The following is a 13,166-nucleotide window of genomic DNA, read 5'->3' as shown; positions in this document are numbered from 1 at the left end:
TAAAGCCATCCAAATTGGTGGCCATCACTACATCTTGTCTAACTATGTGCTATGTGAAGAAGTCCTTCCTTTCATTCATCCTGAATGTCCCACCAGTCAGCTTCATGGGATGTGACCCCACTGGATTCTAGTATTTTGAGAAAGAGAGAGAGAGAGAGAGAGAGAGAGAGAGAGAGAGAGATGTCTCCCTCTCCACATTCTCCACACCATGCATCATTTTGTACACCTCTATCACGTCTCCCCTTAGCCTCCTTTTTTCCAAGATAAACAATCCTAGCATAGTCCTATTGCAGGACCCTTCCATTTACAAAGGTGTCTCCTTCTTACAGCATCCATGATGTTGTGTTTAGCTTGTCCCCCAAGGAGACGGTGCCTGGCATCTTCTCCTTTCCACTTCCTTATGGGATGCCCTTCCATGCAAGAGCTTCTGACGTAGCTCCCGTCTCTAATTGTTTTTAAATGGGCCTTAAAGAGAATGAGATGTTCCAACCTGCTTTTAATTGTGTGATGACACTGGCCTATATTTTGCAATTTGCTACTTCTACTTCTCACTTTCATTTATTTGTTGGTTTGCATTGAAACAGAACATTTTCATTCTTTGTTTGTTTCTGTTTACTTAATCTATACGTGGGTAATGTGTGTATGCATATTACCTAGGCTTCTTGGCCTTTTGGCTAAGATCAAGTGTAGTATCTGTTCTTATCAGTTTAATATCTGATATGTCCTCTATTTGAGGATTATATATTAAATGGATTTTTGGAACTGTTCAAGGTGCTGGTTTTAACCTATAAAGCCCTACATGGCTTGGGACCGCAATACCTGACGGAACGCCTCTCCCAACATGAACCTACCCGTACACCACACTCAACATCTAAGGTCCTCCTCCGAGTGCCTACTCCGAAGGAAGCTTGGAGGATGGCAACAAGGGAGAGGGCCTTTTCGGTGGTGGCCCCCAATTGTGGAATGATCTCCCCGATGAGGCTCGCCTGGCGCTATCATTGTTATCTTTTCGGCGCCAGGTCGAGACTTTTCTCTTCTCCCAGGCATTTTAACAGCATTTAACAACGTTAAGTTTGTTTTTAATGGACCCCAGAATTGTTGTTTTTAAATGGATACTGTTGTTTCTATACTGTTTTTTATGTTTTTGATGTATACTTTTGTATACTTTTAATGTTTACCATTTTTAATTGTTGTAAACTGCCCAGAGAGCTTTGGCTGTGGGGCAGTATATAAATGTAATAAAATAAATAAATAAATGAATGAATGAATAAATAAATAAATAAATAAATAAATATGTTTGTGTTTGTGAACTGCCCTGGGAGGTGGTATAAAAATAGTTTAAATAACTAAATATTACAATTATTTTCTTTTCTTTTTAAGGAAAAAAATGCCACAGGATTAATTTGTTGATTTAAAGTGGGAATTAATGGATTCATTGCTGCCAATGTGCCCCCAGATACCTCTCTTGGGCTGTGCCAAGCTCTCTGCCCTACTGATATATTTGCTGTTGTTAACCAATTAGCTAAGAGGTTGGCAGGCTGCCAAGCAAAGTGCTGCCCTCCAGGCAGCCATCTTGTTTTGGGTTCAACAGAGTGGTTTTGTGTTTTGGAGCTCAGAACCTACCACTGCCTTGTTCGTAGGTTCTTGAACAAGTTAGGACAACTTCCTATGCATGTTTAGACAGAACAAAAAGTCCTACAACTCACAGCTTTCCTCCAACTGCTCATGTTGGGAGTTGTAGGACTTCATGGGCAAGGTACCCCAGGGTAACCATTTTATGAATGGGCAAGGTACCCCAGGGTAGCTATTTTATGACAGCATCCCGTGGCACACTTACACACTTCCAAATGTGCCCACCAAAGTTTGGGAACCCCTGAGATTAAAGTTTACAACTCTTATTTATTTATTACATTTTTATACCACCCAATAGCCGAAGCTCCCTAACCCTAACCTAACACACACAGAGAAGATTTCATCACTACTAAAAGACCTTAATTGTGCTTTAAGGGCTCCAACCTCATGGAGATCATACATCAATGCTCCCTTTGAAGATTTCCCAGAAGGCAGCAAGCTCCGGTTTTAATAATAATGCACATTCGAAGGGAGTCAGAGCATAGATGCATGCTTATGCATCAACCCAGAAGGGCGGTAAGCACCAGCTCTTTCAAAGGGAAGGAAAGTACACAGAAAATGAGCCCCCGAGCTGAACACAGCCCATGCATGACACCCTGCCGGCATGTGGGCCTTGGAAATAGGGGTCTTACCTCAAAGCTGCCATGTGTAGCTGGTGAGCTGCACCATGGGTCACAACTTCTGCAGGCATGTGCTGGAATCAGCCCTAAATTAGCCCTATTTAGAAGGGTCATAGCTCAGTGAGCGAGCACCTGCTTTGGACATGGAATCCAATCCCCTGCATTTCTAGGTAGGGCGGCTTGGAAATGACCCTGCCTGAATCCCTGGAAAGCTGCTATTGTCAGTCAGTGTTAACAATATTGGCCTAGATGGACCAATGGCTTGACTCAGTAGAAGGCATGTTCTTATGTTCATATTCTTAAGCAATAAACGCTTACTGACTCCTCCCTCCCATCTCTCTTTCTCTGTGTGTGTGCGTGCGTGTACATGTATGCACAAGTTTTTCCGTATCCCTGCACAGCTTGTCAGAAAGTGCTGGCACTTTAAGAGTAGCCAATAATGATGATGATAAGGAGGTGTGTGTTCCCAGCTGATGTCATTCCTTCCCCAGCCAATCCCAGCTGACGGAGCTTTTCTGCTTCATTGCTCAATTTGCTGTATGAAAGTCAGAACCCCAACAGCCTGACCCAGGAACAATGTCACAGACAGAATTTAATGAGCGGGAAATATTTCCCTTCTGGAGCTGTCTGGCTAGGCGGCAATTAATTCATGTTTCAAAAACGCGTTGCCATTCCTGGCATAGAAGATGGCAGAACTGCATGCAGATATGAGCCACCTTGAACTATCATACTCACTCCTGTCTCCTTGGGATATTTAGCACACCCAAAATTATTGCATGTTTAGGATGTGGTTTTATTTGGCATGTCAGCAAGGCATAGGGTGACCCTATGGAAAGGAGGACAGGGCTCTTGTATCTTTAACAGTTGCATAGAAAAGGAAATTTCAGCAGGTGTCATTTGTTGAGTGCAGCACCTGGTTGAATTCCCTCTTCATCTCAACCGTTACAACTGCAGGAGCCCTGTCCTCTTTTGTATCTGTTCAAGCGGGCAGGACGCTTGCAGCTTTCACTGATGCGATGAAGAGGGAATTTCACCAGGTGCTGCATGCATCCAAATGACACCTGCTGAAATTCCCTTTTCTACACAACTGTAAAAGATACAGGAGCCCTGTCCTCCTTTCCATAGGGTCACCCTACCAATGCACATTTTTTTTGGAAAGGTTCCATTAAGTTCAAAGTCAGGCCACCATCTGAAGGCACATAATAATACAGCCTCCTTGCTGAAGCTAAGCAGGTATTTATCTGGTCAGTGTCAAGATGAGACACCACTTGGGTACCTGCAAGGATGCTATTTTAGTTTCAGAATAAAAGAAGTGTGTGGGTGGGGGTATAAGTATGATCATATAAAATAGAATTGGTTTTAAAATGAGCTTTACCCGAGGAACTGTTTAATTTATGAGTCACAAATTCCCCCCATTCATTCATTAGTTTGAATGTTTGTTTGTTTAATGTTGTGCATTGGAGATTTGTTTAAATTGCTTTTGCATTGAAAAATTGGCTAGAGCTCTGTGCACAGTACACCAGAAAAAAGAAAGTGAAATGCAGGGATGAAGGAAGAGGAAACAGTGAAATTCACGGAGCAGAAAGTTTCAGTTTTGACTGAAAAAAGTCTGACAACTCCCAACATTCCCTAGCCAACCATAATTGCTGGGAAATTCTGGAAGCTGTAGGGCTTGTTTTTGCATGCATAGGATTACACCTTTATTTATTTATTTATTTATTTATTTATTTATTTATTTATTTATTTATTACATTTATATACCGCCCCATAGCTGAAGCTCTCTGGGTGGTTTACAAAAACTTTTTGAAAAATTAATTATTTTAAAAGTCCTTACTAAAGAGAACACCTTTATGCTTTCATGTTGGAATGAAGGAAAAAAGGGGAGGTCCTGCTATATGGGACTTCCTTTTTTTCATTCCCCCTCTTCCTTTCTCTTTCCATCCATCATTTTCTGTCCATCTCTCTCAAAAATACTTCTAGAGTGCCCCAGTGTAACATTAGGTTGCAATCAAGTTGTCCAGTGATCTAAATAATCACTCTGAATTTTGAGGAGAGCTGTGATACTCAGTGGGTTGCATGAAAGCAAGAGGGAAGACAGCTCGTTTAGAGTGAAATAGTTCTTTTAATTATCAGCACTGCCACATTGAGTTATCAAAATCATGGCTCAGAGTTTTCTTTGTCTGTTAACACCTGAAGGACATCTCTGCTTCAAGCAAAGCAATAAAGTGAGAGCCAGTAATTGCAGACTGGTTAGAAGATTGGACAAGTACTGGTGGAGATGAAGGATCAAATCTCCATTCAGCCATGAAACTCACTAGGTGACCTTGGCTCAGTCACTCACTTTCAGCCTAACCTACCTCACAGGATTGTGGTGAGGACAAAATTGCTGGGAGGAATGCTGAGAACCTTGAAATAAGGGCATGTTTTAAAAGTGTAATAAATAAAAACAATTTTGAAAGTTTGGTAGCAGATCAAGCTATGGTGATAGAGTCACAGGAGTAGCCAGGTCATTTTTTTTCCTGGTCAGTTGTCATGCCCAAGTCTTCGAATAGTAAGTATGCAAGAAGTAGACATCTTCATTGAAGGGACTGGCCTTATCTTCGTAATGTGCTGTTCAGAAATCAAATGGGGCAGGACAAAAAGGACATTGGGAAACAGATATGCCAACCCGACACCCACCCACCCACCCAAACTGGCTGTTCCCCAGTTTTCCCAAGATAGAAGAGTCACCGTTTCCAATTAGGAACTGCACTGCATTTTTTGCCAAGGGGTGGGGATGTTGACAAACACAGGGAGCATGGAGATTTGGAAAGCTAGGGGCGGCTCTCATGGAAGATGGTGGAACAAAGGCAGCTAAATATCAGAGCATCCAGATAACCCAAAAGGGGTGAAAGGGCTGGAAAGAACACTTTCGCTGCACGTGAAAGGTAGCTTCTGGATGTCAAATGGGGGTAGGCAACTTCCTACGCATGTTTAGACAGAACAAAAAGTCCTAAAACTCCCAGCATTCCTTCAACTGCCTGGGTTGGGAGTTGTAGGACTTCTTCCCTGATTTATTAACTTGATTGTTTTGTTTTATTTGTTTTGCTTATATATTTACATACTGTCCTATATATCTTGGGATCATGCACTGAAAATTGATGGGCACTAGATTTAGGATTGACAGACAAAAGTTCTCCTTTCCCCAAGCACACAAATATTATTATGGATAGAATTTGCTTCTACTAGTAGATTTCGTGATGCCTACTGACTTAGAGGGGTTTGAAAGGTGGCTTACAGTGCAACCCTAAACAGGCCTGCTCGGAAGTCAATCCCACTGATCCCCATCAGGCTTACTCCTGGGAAAGTGGCTGTAAGCTTCGTTGAACATAATGGAACTTACTTCTGAGTACGTATGGATGGAATTCCACCATGAGATAAATTTATTGAAGAGGTGGAGGAACATGATTAGCTATAAGGTTCAGTACTGGCATTTGCCTCTGAATGCTATCTCCTGGGTTGCACCAACAACAGGAGAAGGTGAGTCTCTTCATGTCCTGCTTGTGGGCTTCTCAGAGCCACTGTGGGTTTTGTTCTCATCTAGGAGGGCATTGCGGGGTGGGAGAGAGAGATGGAGCTTAAGATTAGTCCTGAGATGGAATTACTCCAGCACTCCAATTTCATGTACCAGCTGTTCCCCACCCGGCCACCCTCTCTCTTTTGCAGGACATTCACCCCAATAAGTTGGGTTTCTTTCCATGCAACCCTAACCCCTCCCCTTGATTAATACTGTCACCTACCTTAACCGGGGAGGGTTGGGAGCTTAGAAGCTATTTCTTGTGCCAAGGGTCCCCAGGACTCTTAAGAGAAATCCTGGATTAATCCTGTGGTTTGTCACAGTGCTCTTCCCCCCCCACACACACCTAATGTCCTTTAAAAAGAAAACAAAAACCACAGAGACACACCCAAAACCAAAAGGCAAATCTCCGTGCTTAAATTCTCCCAGTTTTAGGTTCGAAGGAGGGGAAGGTTCCAAAGAGGCACAACCCCTCTGGCTCTGGAGACCTCCAGGCCGGCTGCTGCTTTGGAGGCCCACCGGGCCAAACCAAAGAAGGCGCAAGTCACAGGGTGCCTCCCGCGGCTATTTTGAGCGAAACAGAATTCCCCAAGTTGTTTTGACTTCCCAAGTTGTTCTCCTCGAAGTGCTGGAGGAGGCAGCTGTGGCCAGATCCCCTTACAGCCTTTCGAAGTGAAAGAAATACATTGGAAGGAGAGAGGATGGGAAAAGAGAAAGAGACGCAAATAAGGGACGCTTGCTCAGCTCCGTGACCTGACGGCAGATTTACTGATTTATTATCCCGTTCATAAAAACAACAACATGTTTAGACCACTTTTCACTGTCCTAACAAGTCCCTGACCAATGGTTCACACAACAAAAATTAAAACAGAAGACTTAAAATAATAAAAAAGAGAAAGCAGAATTCAAACCTTCAATCATATATTAAAAACCATTGAAGGCCAAGTAGAATAAGAATGTTTTCATTGCTTGCCAAAAGACCATCAGGGAATTCTATAACCAAGGTGCTGCCACCGAAAAGGCCCTGTCTCATATTTTCACCAACTGAGAATAGACATGGCTCTATTTTGGGGGTGAAAGGGGTGACAACCCCCTGCCTCTCCCCTACCCACATGGACAGAGAAATCCCCCCACAGCCAGGTGCATTTGCTCTGATGCATGGCATGCAGATGCGGATTGCCACGCATGCGCTTCTTTGCCTTCCTCTGACAGCCTCAGTAGAATATTGATTCACTGCTCCAGTGACATCAAAGCCACCAGCCTCCACTCTAGAAAATCCCTGCTGTCAAACCTCTTCCCTCTGGCCCGGACAGTTACAAGAGCCCTGACTCAGCGGCAACGTTTAATGTGCACCAAAGCATCCCGTTGGCTGATGCGCGCTGAAACCCGATCGGATGTGTAATGTAGAGGCAAACCTGGCAACAGGTGCTGCCATCCACAGATGATGGCAGGGAGGAGGTGCGAAAAGATTGAGTGAAGCATCATCGTTGGAGAAGAAGGAGGGTGTGTGTGTTTGTCACGGGCTTATCCGTCTCTGGGAGCCAGCCAGGCACATGTGATGACTGCAAGCACTGAGGAAGGGCTGGTGGAAGAGACAACGGTGCCTTTGCACACCCGAGGTGCTTGTGCAAATCCTTGCAATGTCAAAGCAGGCAGTGTGCCATCACTGTGCTCTGTTTCCATGCAGGTCGTCATCGTCATCATTATCATCATCATCATCATATCAATTTCTTCTGTCAATTGCTGTTCTATGTTCATGTTTCTTGTGTCGTTGTGTGTTTCCGGTTGTGTTGTTGTCTGGGAATCCTCTGGTGAGGTTGTCATGTCTAAGGTTGCTCTTTCTTATACGAGTGTTTGTGTGATGATGATGATGATGATAATGATGATGATGATGATGATTTACAATATTTATATATCACTCAATTATCTAACATAGATTACAGAGCAGTGAACATAGGTATAAACAATAAAAGAAAGAAGGTTAAAAGAGCCAATTAAAATTGTTCAACTGAAAAATAAAGGAAGCAGAGAAACAGTGGCTGATCAGTTGAGGAAGGCTTCTCAAATTATTATTATTATTATTATTTATTTATATAGCACCATCAATGTACAGATTACACAGTAAATAGCAAGACCCTGCCGCATAGGCTTACAATCTAATTAAGTTGTAGTAAACAATAAGGAGGGAAAGAGAATGCAAACAGGCACAGGGAAGTATAAACAGGCACCGGGTAGGGTGAAGCTAACAGTATAGAGTCAGAACAAACTCAATATTTAAAAGCTATAGGGAAAAGAAAAGTTTTTAGCTGAGTTTCAGAAGCAGCCTAGTATTGGCACTTGCCTGTGTTGAGGAAATCAAGCTGGGTGGTTCTTTTACCCATGCCCACAGGTATAGGAAAATGGCTCTATAAATCCGTAGCTCTATAAATCATAAAGTTCATGGCTTCCTGCGTAACCACAACATATTTTTAAGATTGCAACTACTTTCACAACTCATACCTCCAGGGGCAGGGAGTTCCACAGAGAAGGGGCCACCACACTAAAGGCTCTTCTCCTGGTGGGTTCCAATCAGGCCACAGGCCCACATGGAACTACCAGGAGCATGCCCTCCGATGACCTCAGTGATTGGGCAGGTTGGTAAGGGAGAAGGCGCTCTCTCTTGTTGTTGGCATTCTGTTGTGCTATTTCTTCTTTAATTATTTGAATGTCATGTTCCATTAACCTTCTGTGGCTGATTATAACTCTCTTTTTTTTATCTAATAGTCTTTGTTCTGTTACAGTGTCCATGAGGTGCGGGTAGACCTCTGGAAATAGCCTTTAAAGTTCTGTTCCGTATCCTGATGCTTTTGTGTCGAGTTGTGTGGTTTTATAGTAACAACGCAGAATGTTATGGTTCATTTCATCTGGCCAAGCTAAGCGTTGCCTTGGTGTCCAGCCTTGGTGGAACAGGCAAAACACATCTGGGGGAATTTGGGGGGTGGGGGTATTATTTTCCTTGTTCATTGCCTGTTCATTTCTGATTTGGCCGACCGTTAGGTTCATGCAGCGTTCAACAAGAAAAGCAAAAGACGGCCATTCTTGTACAAAGCCCAGCTGGTACTTCTTCTTGGTGACGGCAATGGCGGACTGGTGCCAATGCTCCTGTGCACCGGGCATCTTTTTATCACTTCCACACAAAAATACAGAAACACCCAAAGACAAACAGCAGCAGTGTGGGAGCTGCATTCAAGGAACAATGCTCACGGGTAGGTCATATTACTGCGTGGGCCAGAGAAACCAATTAAGAACACGCCAAGTGATATTTGCTGGTTTTCTCCACACAGGAAAACAAGCCTTTGGCAGAGTAACAGCAGGGGACTCACCAGCTTATGAGGAAGTCAAGGGTGCCGTGCACAGCACACGGCAAGCTGGGAGGAGCTGGTATCCTAGTTAAGATTCCTCCCAGCAATGATGGTAGAATCCAACCCATAAGAATTTCTCTGAAATTTTCTTCTCAGAAGTGATTTCTTTACTATAAAATTGAATGAGAATGGTCTAAAAAGATGCAGGAGACATTTTTGGCACAGCAGCAACTAAAATGTGAACAGAAGAAATCCCCTCTCCAACCGTATCCAAACTAGGTTGGGGGGGGAGATTGTTTCGTGAACCTGAGCGTTATTTCTCTTGGGAGTATTGTTGTTTACTTAGTGAAACTATTCGGGGAAATGAATCTGCATGCTACCCAGATAGCGAGGAATGGTATTATTTGCATACAGTGATTTCTCTTTAGCTACCAGACATAGGAATATGTTATAGGTAGGCCACCATGCCTCAGAATGGGAATAATCAACTAAGGTGGAGACTCCTTAAAAACATTGCTGGGAACACACTGGGCCTTTCTTTAGACAGAGGGACATGGTTATATTTTTGGAGAAGAATTTGGATACCTTTCTATTTTCATGTTATAATAGACCACTGGAGGTAATGGGTTGGAGCATGGAGTGAGACAGAGAGAGTGCAGACAGGCTGGTTAAGTGGCACAAATAATGCTCACAGGAACTGCTTGTATTGGATGTTGAAAAAATACAGCTTTGCTGGAAATGTTTCCCAAAATGGAACTGGAACCCTTCAGAATCTGTTGTTTTTTCAATACATTTCCGTGATTTTTGCAGGCTAGAAGATATTTGACTCCCTCCCCTGTCAGTGGATACTTTCAGCCTGTGCTAGACTTGTAGCATAATCTGGGGGGGGGGGGAGGGGGAGAGAGAGAGAGAGAGATATTATCCTAATAAAGACATGGTGATCCAGCAGACATCACAGTTATCTATGCAAAGAGGAACACTAGGTCAGTGATAGAGCACACACCTTGCATGCAAAAGTTCCCAGGTTCAATGCCCAGTAACTCCAGGTAGGGCTGGGAAAACCTCCTGACTGAAACTTTGAACATCCCCTGCCAGTCCGTGTGGAGAGTCCTTGGCTAGATGGACCAATGACCTGATTCAGTATACCTGCTTCCTATGAGTGCAGAATACAAGCTGTACTTGTGAGTGGCTGAGAATCTGCACAGACACATTCTTACTCTAGAGCAAGAGTGTTGAAGCTCTTTCAGCCTGACACCCAAATTTGATTATGGAGAAGCTGTTGGGGGCCAAATTCCAGTCGTGGGCAGGGTCGTAGGCAAAGAGGCGGGGTCAACATACCCCCAAATACAAGCATGGTTTAGCTTAGAGCTCTCTGGCTAGTAACTAAGCCTTAGAAGGGTCATTCCAACCTTTTAGAATGTGGGAGGGAGGGATTGCACAAAACAACAACAACAAACCAAAACAGGAAAACACAGAAGGATTGGTGGCAGGGGAAAATAGGATGGGATTGGGGGAAGGGTATGGCCATCTGGGGAACCCCAGAGATCCAGATGTGAATTTGTTCTGCTCTGCAGTGTGTGTGTGTGTGTGTGTGTGTGTGTGTGTGTGTGTGCAGTTACGGTCTTCAAAAGAGCAAAACCTGTCCACAAGTTTACATTTGACAATCTCTTGGATTTCCTATGAACCAGAAGGGGCCCCAGGAAGGCAACTGGGCTCCCTGTATAAAGGTTTGGCTTCAGGGCCCCGTCTGCAGGGCCACGCAGAAGCACCATATTCCGAGCTGTCTTAAATAACACCCAGGAGGGACCGACGAAAATAGCGGTGCCTTGGCTGCTGACTTAAATAGCAGCAGGCATTTGCTCCCTGCTCAGAATGTGGCAATGACAACATTAGCATCCTGGCTCCTTATATATCAGAAGGCCTCTTAGTCTGCCAAGAAAGAAAGAAAGAAAGAAAGAAAGAAAGAAAGAAAGAAAGAAAGAAAGAAAGAGAGGGATCTGAGGCAGCCTGCAGCAAATAAAACATAAGAGCCGTGCTGGATCAGACCAAGGGTCCATCTAGTCCAACATTCTGTTCACACAGTGGCCAACCAGCTGTCAGGATCCCACAAGTAGGACATGCAATAGCACCCTCCCACCCATGTTCCCCAACAACTGGTGTAGACAGGCATACTGTCTCTGCTACTGCACATAGCTATCACTACTGGTAGCCATTGATAGCCTTCTCCTCCAGGAATTTGTCACCATTTTAATGACATCCAAATTAGAAGCCATCACTACATCTTGTGATTGAGAATTCTATAATTTAACTATGTTCTGTGTGAAGAAGTCCTTCCTTTTTCCTGGCCAGAATCTCCCACCAATCAGCTTCATGGGATGTGACCCCGTTGGGTTCTAGCATTATGAGAAAGGGAGAATAATGTCTTCCTGTCCACATTCTCCACTCCATGCCTAATTTTGCACACCTCTATCGTGTCTCCCCTTAGCCTCCTTTTTTTGCAAGCCTCACAGTCCCTGTGAACAGGCTTTTATTGGGGTAAGACACATCCTGGGGCTACTGCAAGATGATTTGGCACCATTAAAAAAACCCATGCCACCGAGGATTTGGCCTCCACTTCATTGCAGTGCCACAGTTTTGTAAAAGCAAAAAGGTACAGCACTCAACCTCGAATTATTGAAGAGAGTGATGTAAAGAGACAGTTTGATTTCAAGAGGAAGAAATGGATGGGTTGGGGAAAGTGTGTGTTGCTGTAGGCTACGATGTTCTACATGGAAACGTTAGTGTGTGGATGTCCAGGAAAAATGAACCAACAGGGAACGGCTCTGGTATCTAGCAAGAATAGGTTTTAAGATCCTGGACATGTGTGAATGCATGAATATGTGTTCTTAATCTGGGGGCTAAAAGGTACAAGTAAACCAAATAGAAGGTTAACTTGAGCATAAGCATCAAATATTATGCCAATCAGCTTCATGGGATGACCCCATTGGGTTCTAGTATTTTGAGAGAAGGAGGGAAAATGTCTCCCTGTCCACATTCTCCACACCATGCATCATTTTGTACACCTCTATCATGTCTCCCCTCAGCCTCCTTTTTTCCAAGCTAAACAATCCCAGTTGATGTAACCTTCCCTCATAGGGGAGATGCTCCAACCCCTTAATCATTTTAGTTGCCCTTTTCTGCACTTTCCCCAAACTCTACAAAAACCTCTTTTTTTATTTAGTGTGGTGACCAGAACTGTACACAGTATTCCAAGTGTGGTTGCACCATACATTTGTATAAGGGGAGTATGATCTTCGTAGTTTCGCTTCATTTCCTAATTATGCCTAACATCAAATTTGCCTTTTTCACAGCAGCTCACTAGGTCAAGATTTTCATCGAACTCTCCACCACATCATCAAGATCTCTTTCTTGGTCCATCACTTCTAGCTCAGATCCCATCAGTGTATACATGAAGTTGGAATTTTTTTTGTCCCAAATCTGTTTTCCTAATATTCAACAGAAACCTACCACCATGTAACATAGGCTTAGCTAGACCTACCTCTTAGTCCGCGACAGAGGGGTGAAGATCTCCCGATGGTTTTATCGCGCGATCCCCACTCTGTTTACATGTGATGTGCGGCGATCACGCTCACCATTTTTTCCAGTTAAAGGGCCAGCAGTGCACGAATGCTTGCGCACAAAAGAAAGTTTTTTTAAAAAAAAAAATACTTCCCCTGTTCCCCCCACCCCAGCCCTGATTGGCGCACTGCTCTTGAGGTGCCCAGCCACACATTCCAGGGAGACCACAGAAAAACCGGGCCTAAACTGGTTCCTGACTTGGAGCTAAGCAGAAGCAGGGAAGAGCAGCTGGCCCAGCTCAAGTAGGAGCTATAAAAGTAAGCCAGATTCCCAGGGAGCGAGCGAACAGGGAGAGCAAACAGGAGTTTGACAGGGGGAGTTCGGCAGGGGAGGTCAAGGGGGAGGCCTCTTAAAAAATAAATAAAATAATAAAAAATAATAAAAAATAAAAATAAAAAA

At 43.8% G+C, this 13,166-nt stretch overlaps 1 pseudogene; it reads left to right on the top strand.

Moving 5' to 3' along the window:
* The first annotated feature begins 654 nt into the window (after positions 1 to 654).
* Positions 655 to 816, top strand: LOC134409415 (U2 spliceosomal RNA; annotated as a pseudogene).
* Positions 817 to 13,166: the final 12,350 nt, after the last annotated feature.

This window comes from Elgaria multicarinata, chromosome 15 (assembly GCF_023053635.1).
Source record: "Elgaria multicarinata webbii isolate HBS135686 ecotype San Diego chromosome 15, rElgMul1.1.pri, whole genome shotgun sequence".
Taxonomy (NCBI): domain Eukaryota; kingdom Metazoa; phylum Chordata; class Lepidosauria; order Squamata; family Anguidae; genus Elgaria; species Elgaria multicarinata.
The sequence above is the reverse complement of the archived record's forward strand: the minus strand, read 5'-3'. Positions and strand labels throughout refer to the sequence as shown.